Here is a 19,147-nt window from a genome sequence, read left to right as displayed (position 1 = left end):
TCTTTTAACTATAGGGCCCTTTTTGTTGTTGTTGTTGTTGTTGTTAGTATAATAGAAAGAGTGTGTGTGTTAGGAAAGGGGTTTCAGAGTCTGAAGTCTTCTACAAGCTTCTTGGAGGTCAGATCCAGTACAATATGAGTAATCCATTTTCATTGCTGTGGCCTAGTCCATTGGGAAATGTGCTTCAAATTCAAAGGCTACACTTCTCTGGAGGGTCAGCTCTACCAGGGGCTCCATGGGAGAAACATGGATGATTGATCTCCTCCAATGTGATTGACAGCCTCGAAAACCAGCTGGAGGGTCTACTATGAGTTGGTTCCAACCCAGTGGCAATAAGTTTATAAGTTATCATTGTTGTTGATACCTTTGAATTCAAAGCATAGTGAATCTGGGGAGGGAAGGAGATTCATCTTTTTTTCAAAGGGTGAAAACTTTCCACACACATATTCATTCTCTCTCTCTCTCTCTCCCTCCCTCCCTCTCTCTCTCTCTCTTTCTCTTCACACACATTCCTTGTGTCTCAGTAACCACAGCACAAACTATGTGTTCAGTAGATTTTTATAAATTGATAAAACCATTCATTCTATTGGTGATGCTGTTGTTGTTGAGAATATAAAGGCAAATATCTTTAGAATTATTTTTGTTGTGAATGCCAAATCAGAGACATAGTTATTTCCAAATTCCCTGTAATATCTCCTTGACCAAATAAAGTTCTTCCTTATATTCAGAATTCACTTCAGAGATCCAGCTCCCTCTGCCACCACTTCCTATTTTTATCAAATGGCAGTCAACAGACAAGCCAAGAATTTATCAAGCATTCCACTTTTAGCCGAATGATTTTCCTAGCAGTTCACTTGATAATTGAAGTCTCGCAATACCACATCACTTGATCTCTATGTCAGTTGTGTATATGGGTTAAAATTATACTCAGAATCACAAAAATCAGTGTAGGATATTAGAATTAGCAAGAGGTTGGGGTTTTTTCTTCTTTTTTTTCTCTTCTGCGTTTATTTTTATTATTTAAAAAAAATCTTCATGGCTTCATGTTCTATATGTGACCCTTCAAAATAGTGCTTGCTCCAGAGATAACATCCACTTCTCTATCCTACCGCAGATTCCTGTGGTATCCTTAACAATGAGGCAAACTTCATATGGGAAAATGCATGCTCTTCAAGGATATTTATTGGCTCATTTTAAATGGCTAACTTTCAAAATTCTTAGATATAAAAGTTCTTCTCTACAGTCTCTTCTTTTCATTTGCCTGACAAACTTAAGACTATCAGAACCGAAGGGGTTTTGGCAAAGTCTTCCTTGTACTATCTTTGAACTAGTGCTCATCTTTGTCTAGATTTCCATTACAAGACCTTCCAAACTTTTTTCATGACACTTCTGTGTTGGACAAAAATTAGCATAAAAATAATTTCAGCCTTTCTCTTACTCCTGAATGATATTAGCCTAGCTGGGCCTGCTTTTTCCTTTAGTGCCTTGGATTTCTCATGCAGCTCTAATACAGAATCAGAATGTAAAGATGTTCTGAAGTAAAAGGTTTGCAGGGTTATGGAGCATGCTGGGCATGGAGAAAGTTTTAGAGAGTTCAAGAAAGAGGCAGGAACTCTTACCGTGAGAGAAAAATTAATGAGAAAGAGTTTTTTTTAAAGACAAGTATCATTTCCTTCATAGAGATTGAGAGACTAGTGTTTCACAGGGATTCTTGTGGTTTGGGCTTTTAAAAATTATTGTTGTCATAATTTTCTTCTATAAGTATTCTGAGCAACACTAGATGGACTTACAGCTTCAGTAAGGTTACATTTATACTTATCTCTCACTTCTGTCAAATCCATAGGGACAGTGACTATGCAAATCACTTCATATTACTAGTTTTCAGCCCATAATGAAACAAATAAAGAGAAACTTACTTCAAATTAGTAAAATCCAGTTAATAACTACCCTCCAATAGATTTCAAAGGCAATAAATCTTGACAGGATAATGCTGCCAAAATTTTTCCTGTAACAAAAGTGGGGGATTTGAACCACTGACCTTCACATAACTAACCATACTACCAGAGCTCCATTAGCCCATAATAGGCATTTTATACGTATTTTAGTACTTCAACTGGGAAGTGTTTTAACTAAGCAGATTGAAGTCAGGAAAGTCCTCATATTTTTAAAGCTTTCCCCTTTAACAAGACTGAAACACTTGGAATCTTAATGCCATCAGCATTTAGCATAAACCTCTTTGCTTAAGGTCACCAAGTTGCTTCACATTTTGGTAGAAAATGATGAAATCTGCTAATAAGATTTCTTATCACTGAGCTACACTTAATTAGGGAGATGTAATGGCATAGTTCACAGAGAGTTGTGCTGCAAATCCAAAGGCAGTACCTTCTGGTCGTTTAAATTCACCAGTGGTTCCATGGAAGAAAGATGGGCAATACCTTCCTTTGCAGTTTGTAGCCTTGGAAGAACACTAGAGTGTCAGCTGTGAGTTGGTTTTAACTCCATGGCAACAAAAGAGTGAGTGAGACTGCATGAACAATTACTGAAAGACCACATCTTCTGGTCCTGCTATTGTTGATGCTAGGTACAGTCGAGTATGACTCATAACAACTCTATGAACAACAGATCTGAATCCTGTCCTGTCCTGTGCCATCCTCACAATCTGAGATAACTGAGCCCATTGCTCAGTTACTGTGGCAATATCAGACCATCTTTCTGAGGGTCTTTCTCTCTTTGATGAACCCTCCCCCTTTCCAAACATGAAGTCCCTCTCCAAGAAATAACCTCTCCTAGCAACATGCCTAAAGATTGTAAGATAAGTTTTGCCATTCTTGCCTCGAGGAGCACTCTAGCTGCACCTTCTCCAAGATATAGCTATTGTTCTTTTGGCAGTCCAGGGAATATTCAGTACTCTTTTCCATCATAACACTGCATGCTTTACCCTTCAAGCAGTAAATGCCTTGTGTTCCAGTCAGCTGAGTAAAGTTAAAATGGTCATGGGTATTTTGCTCAGACATATAGCTCAAAAATTCAAATATATTAAGGTGAAAAACCAAAGAAAGAACAACAAAGTTCTGGATCCCCACTACCACTACCATGGTTTATATATTTAAATTGCTAAAATTGTCAGGTATAAAATTCTTTCAAATAGTTTTTTTAAAAATCAGACTCTGCTATACCCTAAATGATGCTAATTTTCAGAAATAAACATGGCAAAATCATCAATCATCAAGTCTTGCAGAGAGTGAAACCAAGTTTTTCTTTGGAGGCTAGGATTTTGAAGTTCTGTCTCACATACTTTGGGCACATGGCCAGGAGAGCACTGGTCTTTGGAGAAGGACCATGCTCTGAAGGGTTGAGGGACAGCACAGGAGAGGAAGACCCCTGATGTGATCAATTGACACAGCGACTAGAGTTATAGGGGTAGGAGGATCAGAGTCAGTGAGACTGGCTCTGGATAGGGCAGGCTTCAGACCTGTTGTAGACAGGGTTCCTAGGAGTCACTGTCAGATGAGTCACTGTCAGATGACTCAAGGGCACATAACAACGTAACAACAACAGCCATAACTAATTTAGCTACTGTAGAAAACTGTTGTTTTTCAGTATCGTTGAGTCAAACATGACTCATAGCAACCCTATGAACAAAATATCTGGACCCTATTCCACAACTATCATCATTTTTCTAGATTCCTAGAGTTTCCAGAGGCATGTGGTTTAGGAAGTGGATGCCACTCCTGCTTCCACACCTGAATCATTCTGGGAGCTAACCAAACACTGTCCACGATGGGTAACCATTATAGCATTCGACACCACGATGGCACAGTGTTCAGTATAACAGCAACCCCAAGTTAATTAAGTACAGCAAATAGACAGAACAGTGCTGTCTCACTTAGAAGAATGTTCATCCCAAATACATTTAATACACGTGAGTCTCCAAACTGGAGACTTAGTCAGGCCCACCCTCAATAAAAGACTGTAGTAATAAGAAATATAGGCATTTCTTTTTAGATATTTAAACATTTTTTATGTAAAAATATAATATAAAAACAAGCCCATTACTGCCTCTGACTCACTGTAACTCTGTGGAAGAATAGAACTGCTCCACATAGCTTCCAAAATTATAAATCTTTACAGAAGCTAACCGCTACATCTTTCTCCCAGCTGCTGGTGGGCTGAAATCACTAATCTTCTGATGAGCAGCTCAGTATTTTAATTAGTAAATCACCAAGGCTTTATATATATGTATTGAAAGAGCAAGGAATTTAAAATCTATAAAGCCAAGTCAGGCCTTTGCTAAGTGCCATCAAGTCTGTTTCCCAGTAAATCAAAATTTTTCCAGGATGCTAATCTAACGGAAACCTTCTTATGCCTTCTTCATTGTATCCTTTTATATATAAAGCAAGGGGAGGAAAATGTTATTCATTTAATTATTTATTGACTCTTTAATAAATATTGATAATTATATGAAATATCATGAGATTGCCAAAAGAAAAAAATTGATACCTGCCAGCTAGGGATTCATAACGTTTTTGGTGGTATTATTATTAAAAAATAACCCTGGAGCTACTTACAGGGTTAAAATAATGGAGGCTAGAAATAATATTAGAAGTAACAATAATCATGCTAGTGATAATTGGGGAACTCTGATGGCACAGTGGTAAGGACTTGCACACAAATCTGAAGGTTGAGGCTTCAAATCTACCAGCTGCTCTGCAGGAGAAAGATGGACAATCTCCTGCCATGCAATTTGCTGCCTCTGAAAGCCCACTGGAGGATCAGCTATGAGTCAGTTCCAAGTAAACAACACATAAAAACAACGGTGATCATTGATTGTCTCCATCACAATGCAAGTTTTCATGTGTATATACTTCAGAATTTAAGAAACTGTCATCTCATTTTAGCCTCATAGCTTCCACGAATGCCGTTATTCTGTCTCTATTATTGATGAGGAAACTGAAGTTCAGATGGTTCATCTTACATCTTTGCAATTCTTATTTATGCCAGAAAGCTAATATGATGGAAACTGTTTCCAAATAAGCGTTCTTATAATAAGTTAAACATGAGAAATCTTATAGTACCAATATAGGAAAAACCTTTACTATGCAGCATGGTTGAATGCCAGCAAGTACTATAATATTAAAGTGATAAAGTAAGCTATGTTGTTGTTATGTGCTGTTGAATGGCCTGAGACTCATGGCAACCCTATATACAACAGCTCTGAAGCCTGTCTTATCCTGACCCGGTGTCACTGACCCCCACACACCTACCCTAATTGCTCTAGTCACTGTATCAATTCTTCTTATCTGGGATCTTCCGCTCCTGTGCTGTCCCTCCACTCTTCCGAGCATATGTCCTTTTCCAAACATTGGTCCCTTCTGGCCATATGTCCAAAGTATGTGAGACAGAGCTTCAAAATCCTAGCCTCCAGGGGGAAACTTGGTTTCACCCTCTCAAGACAGACTTGTTTCTTTTCTTGACAGTCCATGGTATGTTCAAGACTTTTCTCCAGTGCCACAACTCAATGACATCGATTCTTCTGTCATCCTTAGTCATTGTCCAGCTCTCTGATACATAGTAAGTAATTGATAAGACCATGGCCTGGATCAAGTACACCTTAGTTTCTAGACTGCCGTTTTTGCTGGAGAGGTTTCTGACAACAGATTTTCCCAGCACAATTCATCTTTTGATTTCCTGATGGTTAGTGCCAAAGGTATTGATTATGCAGCCAAGCCAGCTGTAATTGTTATCAACCTCAATCTCTTCTCCATCTATTATGGTGTTGCCAGCTACCCCAGTGGTGAGAATCTTTGTTTTCTTGATGTTGAGCTTCAATCCATATAGAAGAGTATAGTCCTCGACCTTTTGCAGAAAGCCCTTCAGATCCTCCTCTGTTTCAGCAAGCAAGGCTGTGTCATATGCATAGCGTAGGTCGTTGATGAGTCTTCTTTAAATCCTGATGCTACATTCTTCCTCATAAAGCCCAATCTCCCGAATGATCTGTTCTGCCTATAGATTGAAAAGGTATGGAGACACACACATCCCTGACTTTGAACCATACAGGGTTCCCTTGCTCTGTTCTGAGGACTGCTTCCTGGCCTGAGTATAGGTTTCACATGAGCACAGTCAAGTGTTCCGGGATTCCCATTTTCCTGAAGGTTAGTCACAATTTGTTGTAATCCACACAATCAAATGTCTTTGCATAGTTGAAGAAAAACAGACATTCTTTTGATACTCTTTGCATCCCAAGATCCATCAGACATTAGCAAGACTGTCTCTAGTGTCATGAACTCTTGTGAACTCAGCTTATATTTCTGGTAGTTTTCTGTTAATATACTGTTTCAGTCATTTTCAGATAATCTTCAGCAGGATTTTGCTTGCATGTAATATTAGTGATATTGTTTGATAATTTCCATATTCTGTCAGGTCACCTTTTTTTTGGAATAGAAATAAATATGGGTCTCTTCCACTTAAGTGGCCAATAGAAATAGAAAACAATTGTTAAACAACTTTACGTTGTCTATGACATATAATAAATTGCACATATATAAAGTGTAAGATTTTAGCAATTTTGAAATGTGCTCATTTAAATGTTTTACCGTTTTTACTGTTTTTGTTTCTTTTCACTGAATATATATTTTCTATATTTAAAAGAAAAGGGTTTTTTCTGACATATATTTTACAAATATTTTCACCCATTATCTGTTTTATTACCTTTCATTCTCTTGGCAATAGTTTTTTGTTGTCCAATTTATCAATGTTTCCATTTTTAAGTTTTGACTAAGTGACTAAGAAATATTTGCTAAATCTAAAGTAGCTCTGGTAGCCTATTGATAAGGAGTCACACTGCCAATCAATCCGAGGGCTTGTGGTTCGAATCCATCAGCTGCTCTGTGAGCAATATCCTCCCATTGTGAGCTGCAGCCTCAGAAAATCCCACTAAAGAGTCAGCTGTGAATCTATTTCAACTTGAAAGGACATAACAACAACACAAGGTCACAAAACTTTTCTCCTATGTTTCCTTCTAGACATATTCTCGTTTTAGATTTTCCAATTCTGTCTTTAATGCATTTTGAGTTAGTTTTTGTATATGATGCAGAAATCCTCACTCTAATGTCAGAAATTTTTCCAATTGGACTATGGGGTGATCTGCCAAGAAAAGATGTGGAAACAGTTTCACTGGAGTCATTTTCAATGCAATTGGAAAACGCATTAGAGAACTGACTGAAGGAAACAGCCCTGTTTACACAGAGGATGGCACCAGCTACAGATGGGTGAATTCTCTCATGCCATTTGCATACTCTCTCATTTTTTGCCTGTTTTATGAAATAATTTTATAGTATCAAAGAAGAAATTCCTAAACTTCATGAATTTTGTGTAATTTAATGTTACTGGATAATATTTTCATTCCCATTTCTGTTCTTACTTATTTTATCCTCTTCACAAAAACAAGAAGCATAAACTTCTTTACAAATCACTAGAAAACTCCATGACTCCCTTTATGAATCTATTCTTATGACTTTTAAAAAACTCATATTAATGTATGGGATGATATTTTAGGGTTTTCTTTAAATACTTCTGCTCCGTATTTCAAGAAGAATCTCTAGAGTACTAACCTTTATGTTGAATTTTAACTGGGAGATAGTATCCTCTCAAAAAAAGGATAACTGACTGTCACATCCATTGTTTCACATGGATTTCTTCTTTGTAGTTTAATCTTCATAATTAAACACTTAACTAGGTGAAAGATAGATTACCACAGTTCTATTTAAAATCATAACTAATGTGATCTTATTAAAAATTGAGGTGATGACCTCTAGGGTGTCCTAGGAAGGACTTTTGGGAAATATGGCAATTACCAAAAGTATTTCAGAAACTACAGTTTTGTAGATATTTTAGCTTAGCCTGTGTGCAACCATGAGGATTATGTACCCTTGGTTAAAAAATGAATTCACTCATCTCCAAGGACTTTCTCTACTTTCTATTGTCTCTCCCTTAGCATATCTTAACATGCAATTATAGGTGTTCTGATGGAGACAATTGAATCTCATTCATATTTGTATCTGCAAATGGAATGGTTTGCCTTCTGGGAAAGAAAAAGGAGAAAACAAAACCTCTCTAACTCATTGCCATTACATGGAATCTGACTCATTGCACACCCTTCATTGGGATTCTAAGACTGTAAATCACATAGAAAGCAAAGACCTGTCTTGTGTGGAGCTGTTGGTGGGTTTGAACCGCCAGAGAACGCGCCTTTGAGTCAGCAGCACAACTTCCTAGGGACTAGGCAGCTAGCATTTCCTCATGTGTAAAGAAGGTGACATAAAATTACATATAGATTGTTGTTGTTGTGTGCCTTAAATAAGAACTGAATCATAATTGTCCCTCCAGCTGGTTTTCAGAAGCCGTAAATCAAATGGGAGGAGATTGCTCATCCTTCTTCTACCAAGCAGCTGTTGGATTCAAACCACATGCCTTTGGGATTGCAGCACAACCACTAGGCCACCAGAGCTCCCAGATATAGATTAGGAGGCTTATATACAACATAAACTTCAGTTTCATTTTTATATATTAAATTTTTTTATATACACAAGATAGTAAAATAACATCTAATTATAATTTGTTCAATTGCATTAGTTTGATAAATTAAATTTTACTTACGCTTTTGTAGAGAATTTGCTGATAAATACAGTAATCCTCTATCCACCTTACTTTGTTCTTTCCTCACCCAGAGATAGTGCTAAGGCTGAATCCACAGCTATTCAACTTCTTCTTCATAACTTGGTCAATAGATACTTGTAGCAGAAACTTCTAGTTATTATCTAGTGTCCATTCTCCTCTTTCTTAATAATAGAAGCTCACATTTTTCATGAGGTCAGTACATTCAGGTAGAAGATAACTTTTCCCAGACTCTTTTATAACTTAATGTGGCCACATGGCTATATTCTGAAGAAGGATATGTAAACAGAATTGTTTTGTGGGATTTCTGAATAAGCAGCTTAAAGGGAAGATTCCCTTGTGGTACAAATAGTTAAACACTTGATTAGTTGCACTTTAATGCTCTAAACCCGGAGAAACCTTGGAAGACAGGCCTAGCATTCTGCTTCTGATAGTTCACAGTGTTGAAAATCCTCTCATTCAGCAAGTGTGGAGTCACATGAATGAGAATCTATTTGATGACAACTACCAGACACACACACATACATACACACAGGAGGAGATTGTTCATCTTTCTCTTGTGGAGCAGCTGGTGCATTCAAACCTCCAGAGACACCACCTTCAGATTAGCAGTGTGACTTTCTCTACAGGCCAGACCACCAGAGCTTTCTGGAGTGCTAAAGAGCAATGATGTTAGTCTAGAGACTAAGGTGCACCTGATCCAAGCCCTGGTCTTTGCAATTACTTGCTGTGCATCTGAGAGCTGGACATGACTAGGGACAACAGAAGAAGAACTGATGCGTTTGAGTTGTGGTGCTAGAGAAAAGTATTGACCATACCATGGGCTGCCAAAAGAACAAACAGGTGTGTCCTGGAGAGGGTGCTTGCTCCTTGGAGGCAAGGATTATGAAGCTCCATCCCACATACTTTGGGTACACGACCAGGAGGGACGGGTCCTTGAAGATATCATGCATGAAGGGTCGACATAGAATAGGCAGACCCCAGATGAGATGGATTGACAGTGACCATGGTGATGGAGTCAGGTGTCTGAGACAGTGAGAGTGGCTCAAAATAGGGCAGATTTCAAAGGTATTGTTCATAGGGCCACTATTATTTGTAGCCAATTTGATGGCATATACCAACAAATACCAAAGAGTTAAAAGGAACTCTCTCCCTCTTTGCCAGCTTCTAAATAAAGAGGCAAGAGACCAGCAAATATCCTGAATTATGAATTGACCTTAAACTTGGAAGTTAGAATGATGGAATAGAAACAGAAGCAGATTAGATCCCTGATGTCCATGAAACTTCCATACCAGCCTTTGATAGTCCGTCTTTCTGTTCCTATAATGCGAGAGAGAAATAATAATGGTTTTGAATCACTACATTCTGAGGTTACAAGCAGCAAAAACTAATCCTAACTGATACAGCATGGGATTGTCATTATAAGCAAATTCCAAGAGAACGTGGTAAAATGCAAAGCCAACATCTATCTATGCGTTACCTGGAGCATCTCAGCCAACCCTTCTGAGCCTTTTCAAATTTGACCCACATAATTTGGTTGCAAATTTGTGTGCATTTTTGTTAAGCACAAGATTAGGACACACTAGTAGGAAAGAAATTTGCAAAGTATCCCATTCTTTATTTATGTATCTTCAGAGGGTGCTTCTCAAAGTAGACTTGTAGAACCTTGTTTAAATACTGATTTGAGGTTTTATTCCTAGAGAGGCTTACTTGGTGTGCCTTTGGGTGGAATCATACAGAGTGAACAACTCACAGCAACCTTATGATCAACAGACTGGGACCTTGCCCTGCCCTAGCCCATCCTCACACATCTCCACTTTCTTCAGCCCCTTGTTGCAGGCACTCCATCAATCCACGTCACTGAGGGTCGTCCTATCTTTTATTGACCATTTACCTTTCATATTATCCCTCATTATTATTTATTATTATTATAAAGATAAACCCTACTCCTGGTGGCCTTTTGAGTAGGATTTCTAGTAACAAACACTGGCCCTGGGGCCTCTAAACTTCTTGGATTCATAGCGACGAGAGTCTGCTACCATCAGGTTCTGATCATATTGGAGGAGGATGTCTTTGATCTCCTTCTTGGAGGCCTCTTCCACACATTTCTGGTAATCAGCAAGCAAGACTTTGAAGATGAACTAGTGGATTGTGTAAATCTGGCCCACATGACCCCCTCTCCTCACAGAGACTTGGATATCCACACCAGCCAACCACTCTTTATACAAGGAGAGCAGGTTCCAGGAGCTTGGACCACAGCATGCGGGGCCCAGTCATCTCCAGAGACCGGCTGTTCACTTTGATGAGGCCATTGCTCATTTGCAGTGGGCCTCGGCTGTGGTGGTCCCAAGACTTGTACTGCTGTGGACCCTTGGATGACATGGCTGACGGCTAGCAGGAGAGCTTCTCACTGCCTGGCGCTGCGACTGGAAAATACCTCCCTTGTTATTTTTATATCTCCTTTCCTTTCTCTTCTCAACTCTAAATGCCTGAATTCTCCAAGTCTTACTTTTGCTCATGTCCTTTCACTTTTCAGTTCTCTCTGAGTCTTTTCTTTGCCTATAAGTCACGTGCTTTCATGCACTTCTTACCTCTTTTTCTCCCCACCCTTATGCCAACCTCCAGCCACAACTGCTGTTAGTGTCCTACTTAACACATAGCCCAGGAAGTTGTCTGTCTAAGGCAGACTAATCTAACAGCTTGGAGGGTTGAGGATGACATCATTATCTTTATACTGGGGGTGGGTGGGTAGGGGAGTCAAAGAACCTTCCAGTAGTATGGCATGTCATCCCATCACAGGTAGTGGAGGTTATTTTATTAAAATACACATCTCTGAGTAAAAAGATACCATCTACTTAAATGATCCGTATTCAAAGTTTAATAGCACAAATGCTAAAGAATGTTACACGTGAGTTCAACCTCCAATTCCACCGCCTTCTAGTTGTGTGACTTTAGGAAAATTAACTTATCCCACTTAGCTTCAGTTTCCTCTTTTGTAAAACACATAAAAATAGCAACTAAGTCATCGGGTGAGTGTAAAGATTGTATACGGCGTTGAATACAAATGTTTAGCAAATTTCCTTTCCTGGCACTTGTAAACAGCTCTATTAATGTTATTATATTGTTGTTGTTACAGCCAAATTACCTCTGAAGGGCTCTCCCAGATTTGCACTCTCATCAATAATGTAACAGTGGAACTGGATAGTTCTTAGGTTCTAACCACAACACAAAGGCTTCATATCTGGTATGAGGGTGAGAAAGGGTTATCCCTAATTAACTAAGGAAGTCTGTCTCCTGGAATTTGAAGAAAATGATGGAACTAATGATTTACAACATGAAAGGCTTATTGGCATTATTCCATGCTTCTGACTTTGAATTGGTAGAAAGCGAAGCCAAATTAGATGGAGAATTTCCTATCTTATGTGTTAAAATATTCTTTCAATAAATATTGCCATCTGTTGTGAGTTTAATTGTGACCCACCCCCCCCCAAAGATATGTTGAAATCCTAATCCACAATACCTGTGCATGTGATTTTATTTCCAAATAAAGCAGAAATAATGAAGATTAGACAAAGTCATACTGGATTTGGGTGAACCCTAATCCAATATTACTAGTATGCTTACAATCAGAGAAGCGACACAGAGAAAGCCATGTTGAAGTGATACAGTTTTAAGCCAAGAAACATAGAAAATGGTCCAAAGTTACCAGTAGCTAGGTAGGGCAGGAAAAATTCTTTCTGAGAGCCGTCAGAGAAACATGGTTCTGTTAACACCTTGATGCAAAAAAATAACTTCTACTGGTAGATCTGTGCAAGAATATATTTATGTTGCTTTAACCCACATAATTGATCATTATAGCAGTCCAAGAAAACATATTTTTGTTCAGAAAATTCATCACAATCTAGAGCAATCATCAAAAATCTTAATATAATTAAATTCTATCTGGTCATTATCACTGATGCATAGCACACCCTATCAAATTATTCTCCACTAAATAATTCCAGTGCCATTGACTCTACCACTCTTTCCTTATCATTTTTGTTTTCCAACTCTTTGCTTGTTATTGCTGACTGAAGAAATCAAAACTAGAAATTTTTTGTTTTGGCTTTATGTTTTCAAATTTATTGTTGCTCTTATATCATGTAATAAAATAATTCAAATTCTTCATGCCCTCATTTACATTTATTCATCATATGAATAAGAAGAACTACAGACTTGGTGATGCAATGTTTAAAACACCCAACTGCTAACTGAAAGTTCAGCTGATCGAACTTACCCAACACTGCATAGGAGTACGACGTGTCAGTCTGCTTACTTAAAGAGTTAAAGCATTGGAAATCCTGTGGGTAGTTCTACTCCATCCTAGAGAGCCTTATCTACAAGAAACAACCCAATGGTAGTGCAGCACTAGGTTGGGTTTGATGTTTTACTTTCTTATTTCAGGATCAGGAAATAATTTTAGAAAAGAAAAGAATTCCATTTCCTAGTGCTTCAGTGTAAGTTTCTCTAACGCATAGATAATAAGAAAAAGATGATAATAAACCTGAATCTTGCAATACATGAAAACAAACTTTGCCATCTCCTAAAGAGATACACCATAAGTGGCAAAATATATTTTTATCTTCTACTTATTATTGGTGATTTCAGAAGAGCTTCAAAAGCACAACCAGTAATTTGTTTCAGGAATGGCAAGTGAGGGATCTATTGAATACATTAAATTCTATCATTCAAGAGAAACATAAAGTAAATCCTGTGTGAGCAGAGTCGATTTTTGTCTTACCACACAGAAAGGCAGCTGGATAAAGAAAATGACCTTTGTTAAAAGGGGAAAAAATCTTCAATACCTAGTGTTCACTGCCAGTGGGTATTCTGGTTGTTGGCTCTTAAAAGTAGCAGGAATCCCATTGTCATTTCTTCTAGCTTTAATGATGAAACTTACTTTCAAGTTTGTGTTTAGTCTCAGGCTATGAAAGTTCAGTACCTCCCCAGTACTTGATTTTGGGTCATTTCTTGGAGACCCTTGCCATACTTGGAGACAAAATAAGCAGCTCTTGATAAAAAAGTTCTAAGCTTTAACACTGAGTGCTGAAACTGGTACAAGAGCAAGGCTGTTAACAGCAAGCAAATTGATTTTGAACTTCAGGAGATTTGCCTTCCCCCTGACTCTCAAGGCTTGACTCTGACTTAACATTAAAGCTCTTTTTATTTAAATAGACAGACATTATACTATAGGAAATAAGGGGAGAAAGAAATAAATTATGAGCTACAAAAGTACAAATAGGCATGCACAAGCAATCAGGGGTTTTAAGGGAAGAGTATAATTTATAAACCATCCCTAGATAGTAGAGCTGTATTATTCTTGAGAATTTTATCAAGAGATTAAAGTCGACTCAACCTATTATTAGTAGTTGAAGGCAAATGAATGCCCATAATCTGATGAAACATTCATAACTCTAGATGACTATATTTCATAAAGGAATATGGATTGTTCAGTTTACAAAACTTTGCCCACAAAGGACATAAGTGTTCAAGAACCCTCAGAATATACAACCAAAATATTTTAAAAGGTCTTTCAGGATATTAATTATGGTTTTTCATCAGGAATCCTATTTATTTTATGGAGTTCTCTCACATAGCTTATTTTATTTTTCACTTCCCAAATCAAGAAATTAACATTAGGACAACTGGCTCACCTGTTTTATGAAGCTACTTAATGTATTGGTTCATTCAATATCCACTCATTCATTTAAAGTGATAACTTATTGAATGTCTTGTATAGACTTGGGATTGGGGATATGAATATAAAACAAAAAGTCCTACCCTCAAGGAATTCCCAGTCTGTTAAATGGAAGGATAAGTTTCCCAGCTCACACCTCAGAAGTCCAGTAAAAGGTCAGCACTCCTATCTCATCTACAGCATGCAGGCTGGTTTCTGAAGCACAAGGGCAGCTTTTGTTCAAGGTATCCACTCTTTTCACTTTGAAGATAGTCTAGCTGAGAGAATAAAAAGAATTCTTTTCCAGTTTCATCACAACCACAACCAATCACAATGCTCCTCCTTTAGACAGGTCAAGAATTTGGGTTCTTGTCTAAGTTGTCCTAAGAATTCAGTAAATGAATTCTATGTAGAAAAGTATTGATTTAGAAAATTATTTGGAACCTTGTTTTCCCCTTCCTTACTATTTTTTTTTAAAAACTTGACAAATTAGCTTTAAGTGAACCCCATGTCATTGAGTCAATTCCAACTCAGAGTAGAAATATGAGTTCCACAGAGTAGAACTGCCCCGTGGGTTTTCCAAGGCTGTAAATCTTAATGAAAGCAGCATGACTCATACTTTTCTTGTGGAACAACCTGTGTGTTCAAACTACTAGCCTTTCCTTAGCAGCCAAGAATTTCAAATGATTATGCCACCAGGCTCCATTGTTTGTTGTGTGCCGTCAAGTCAGAACAGACCCATAGCTAACCCTCCTGTGGAATTTCAGAAGCAGTAAATCACACAGGAGGAGCTTTTTAATCCTTCTTCCACAGGCTGGTAGATTCAATTGAGTGAGTACCTTCAGAATTGCAGCATAGCTTCTTACCCCTAGGCTTCCCCATAATTGTTGTTATGTGCTATTGAGTCAAGTATAACTCAAAGCAACCCTATGAACAACCAATCTGAACCCTGTCCTCTCCTCTGCCATCCTCACAAACTCTGATACACTTGAGCCCATTGCTGTAGTCATTGTGTCAATCTACCTGGTTGAGAGTCTTCCTCTCTTTTGCAGTCCCTCCACCTTTCCAAGCATGATGTTCTTCTCCAAGGACTAGCCTCTACTGGCAACATATCCAAAGTACATGAGATGAAGCTTTAGCATCTTTGCTTCCAAGGAGCACTCTGGCTGCACCTTCTCCAAGACATATTCTATTTGTTCTTTTGGCAGTCTATAGAATTTTCTTTTTTGTTGTTTTTGTTACATTTATAAAAATTAATTTTTCTTCTTATTGACACATACAGGTTCTTTTTTGTTTGATTTTGGATTTTTTCCTTGCTTTTTAAATAAAATTTTTCTTTTATACTGGTTTACTTAAAAATTTCACATTCATTGTTTGTCACCCTGCATCTTTTCCATTTCCTTTACCCACCCCTCCCTCTACCCATCATATTGTGCAGCCCTATGATTACCCCCCCATCCATCCTCACCTCTCTACACGTACTCTCCCCCATCCTCATATACGGTTTACTAGTTATCTTTCTATTTCTATAATAATGGTCTTACACAGTGTTTGTCCTTATGTGACTGAGTTAGTTCATTTACCATAATGCTCTCCAATCCCTGCCATCTCAAGAAGTAATTTTCAAAATCATTGCTACTGAATGCTGCATAGTAATCCATAGTGTGAATGTACCATAATTTCTCAGTTTGTTCAGTTGTGGTTGGACGTTTGGGCTGTTTCCATGTTCTTGTGAGGTGAATGATGCTGCTATGAACATTGGTGTACAAATCTCCATTTATGCCTCAGTTCTCATTTTCTCAGGTTATCTTTCAAGCAGTGGAATAGTTGGGTCATATGGAATTTCTATGATCAGCTTTCTGAGGAAATGCCAAATTGCTTTCCAGAGTGGTTGAAGCATTTTACAATATTCTTGAAGCTCCGTCCATTTACTTTGGACATGTCACTAGCAGTGAGCAGTCCTTGGAGAAGTACATTACATTTAGAAAGGTAGAGGGTCCACACAGAAGAGGAAAATCTTGGTTGAGATGGATTTATAGTGACTGTGGCCGTGGGGTCAGGTGTGTCAGAGACAGTGAAATTGGCTCAGCTTAGGATAGGGCAAGTTTCAGAGCCATTGTACATAGGATTGCAATGACTCGTAGTTGACACTACAGCACATAACAACAACAACATGATGTTGGTTTTCTGTTCTCTTCTCCAACACCACAGCTAAAAGGCACCAATTATTTTGGATCCTCAGTAATTTTCCAACCCTTAGCAGCATATTAATTGACTGAAAAAGACCATTGACTCAATCAGGCACACATTAGTCCTCAAACAGACATCATTGCTCCTCAGTTATTTGGAAAGGTACTTCATTGCAGACTTTCCCAGGGCAATACATCTGTACAAGGAGAAATCAATAATGGAGTAATCTTAAAATATTAGGGAAAAACAGAAAAAGAGAGCTCATTAAAATTTTAATTATTTATTTGATTTGTATTTTGTTGTTATTAGGTACCATCAGTTTGAATCCAATTCATAGTAAGCAGCCCTCTGTACAAAAGAAGAAGCACTGTCCAGTCCTTTACCACAGTCGCTACAGTTTGAAAGTCCTGTATTTGAACCTATTATTACGATGACTGTGCCAACCTATCTCAGCTTCCTGTTTTGACCCACTACTTTAATAAGCCAGTAAAAACTATTTTCCAAGTCAAACAATAGTTAATATATAATAGTTAATATATCCAACAGATATTAATGACACAATGAAGCAACTTGTCTGAAGCTAGAAAATAATGTAAGATCTTATATATCCATTGTGATTTCAAGGTTTAAAGATGGTGACAAAACTAAGACTTTAAGTACTCCAAGAATGATATAGCAAAATCACAACCCAGCAAATCATTTTGGTATTGAAGTTAAAGTTCAATGTGAGTGTAAATTTCCTGGTGTGGGTTGGAATAAAAACAATTCCTAAAAAATTATAGCAATATGACCATTCATCACATTTTGAAATTTGGTGTCAAGAAGAATTTTTGTAATTTAAATAATGTATGTAAAATCTATATCCCTCTTGCAAAAATTTTAAATATACAGAGATATTTTAAATAAAAATTATAGACCTCTATTGTTACCATTCCAAACACTCTTAGATGTCTCTTCCCCAGAGGGAACTGATATTAATAAACATATAGGGTAAATCTTCCCAGATGTATTGTATGGAGATATCTATATGTCTATATCTATGTCTATGTCTATGTCTATGTCTATAACTATCTCTATCTCTATATCATCTATATCTATATCTATATCATCTATATCTCTCTATCTCTCTCTATGTCTATATCTATATCATCTATATCTATCTCTATCCATATCTATATCATCTTTATCTATATCTAATCTATCTCTATCTCTATCTAACTCTATCTCTATCTCTATCTCTGTCATCTATCTATCTTTATCTCTCTCTCTCTCTATCTTGATATAAAATGTTGTTGTTGTTGATTGCCATCAAGTTGAGCACGACTCATAGAAACCCTATGAGCAAAAGGCCTGTAGGCTTTCTATAACTATCATAATTTTTCAAAGTTCATAGGAGTTTCATTCCTTTTTAATAGGAACACTTGTGTGGTTTGCTGGGTTTCACCATTTTAGGCTATACTGAGAGAAATATGTTTGAGTATTCATTGTTGAGTACATATATAGACATTTTGTAAGGCTGATTTTAATTTAGAAGGCCCTCACCAAAAAGACCACCAAAATTCTACCCTAAAGACTATGTCAATTTACTTACACTGTAAATATACATCCATGTCTATGTAATTGTTTTACTTGAGTTCTAGTTCTGTTTGATCAGTATATACATATATGCTTTATCATCAATTGCTTATTTATTTTATAATTTTCTAATTCATATTTTCATCATTTTTTAACTCAGCTATCTATTCACTATTAATTGATTGTCACTTTTAATTGTTTTCATTTATGTAATGATACAATGTTCTACAACTCTTATATTTGTGTCTGTCTTTTTCTTTGAACTGTGAGTTGAGCAATATAAAAATGTAACAGTTTTATTTAAAAGTCAAATCCGTTGTTATTTTAAGCTCTCTAAATTTGGGTCTTATAAAACCTTCTCAACAAAATTTAAAATATTTTCTATTGTACATTTTTGTAGTCTCTTCCATATTATTTTCTAGTATGGTTTCGTTCATCTCCAACTTATTTTCATCTATTTTGTGATGTAGTTATCGAATGTAATGTTTTTCCTAATGTGAATTTTCTGACCAATAAGCGGATGATGTTCCCTGTGACTTCAAATGTGTGTGTGTGTGTGTGTGTGTGTGTGTGTGTGTGTGTATATAGTTGTTGTGTACCATTAAGTCAGAACCAACCCATAGCTGATCCTCTAGAGGGTTTTCAGAAGCAGTTAATAGCTTGGGAGGTGATAGCCCATCTTTCTCCTGCAGAGCAACTGGTGGATTCAAACTGGCCTAGTAGTAAGGAACTATGCTGCAATCCTGAATGCAGTTCAAATCCATCAGTACTCCATGGTAGAAAGAAGAGCAGTCTCATCTTGTGCGATTAAATACTGGTGGGTCAGCTATGGGTTGGTTCTGACTCAGTGGTACACAGCAGCATATATAGCCTGCCTACTGTGCTCCACACATAAATACATTGATCTCATTTCTAAGCTGAAATATTTAGTTCCCACATTTTTTAAATTTTGCGTTGGTTCTGCGGATGACACAACCCTGCTTGCTGAAACTG

Source organism: Elephantulus edwardii, unplaced genomic scaffold (genome assembly GCF_000299155.1).
Source record: "Elephantulus edwardii isolate Elephantulus edwardi_28Jun2011 unplaced genomic scaffold, EleEdw1.0 scaffold00206, whole genome shotgun sequence".
Lineage (NCBI taxonomy): Eukaryota > Metazoa > Chordata > Mammalia > Macroscelidea > Macroscelididae > Elephantulus > Elephantulus edwardii.
Note: the sequence above shows the minus strand (reverse complement) of the source record.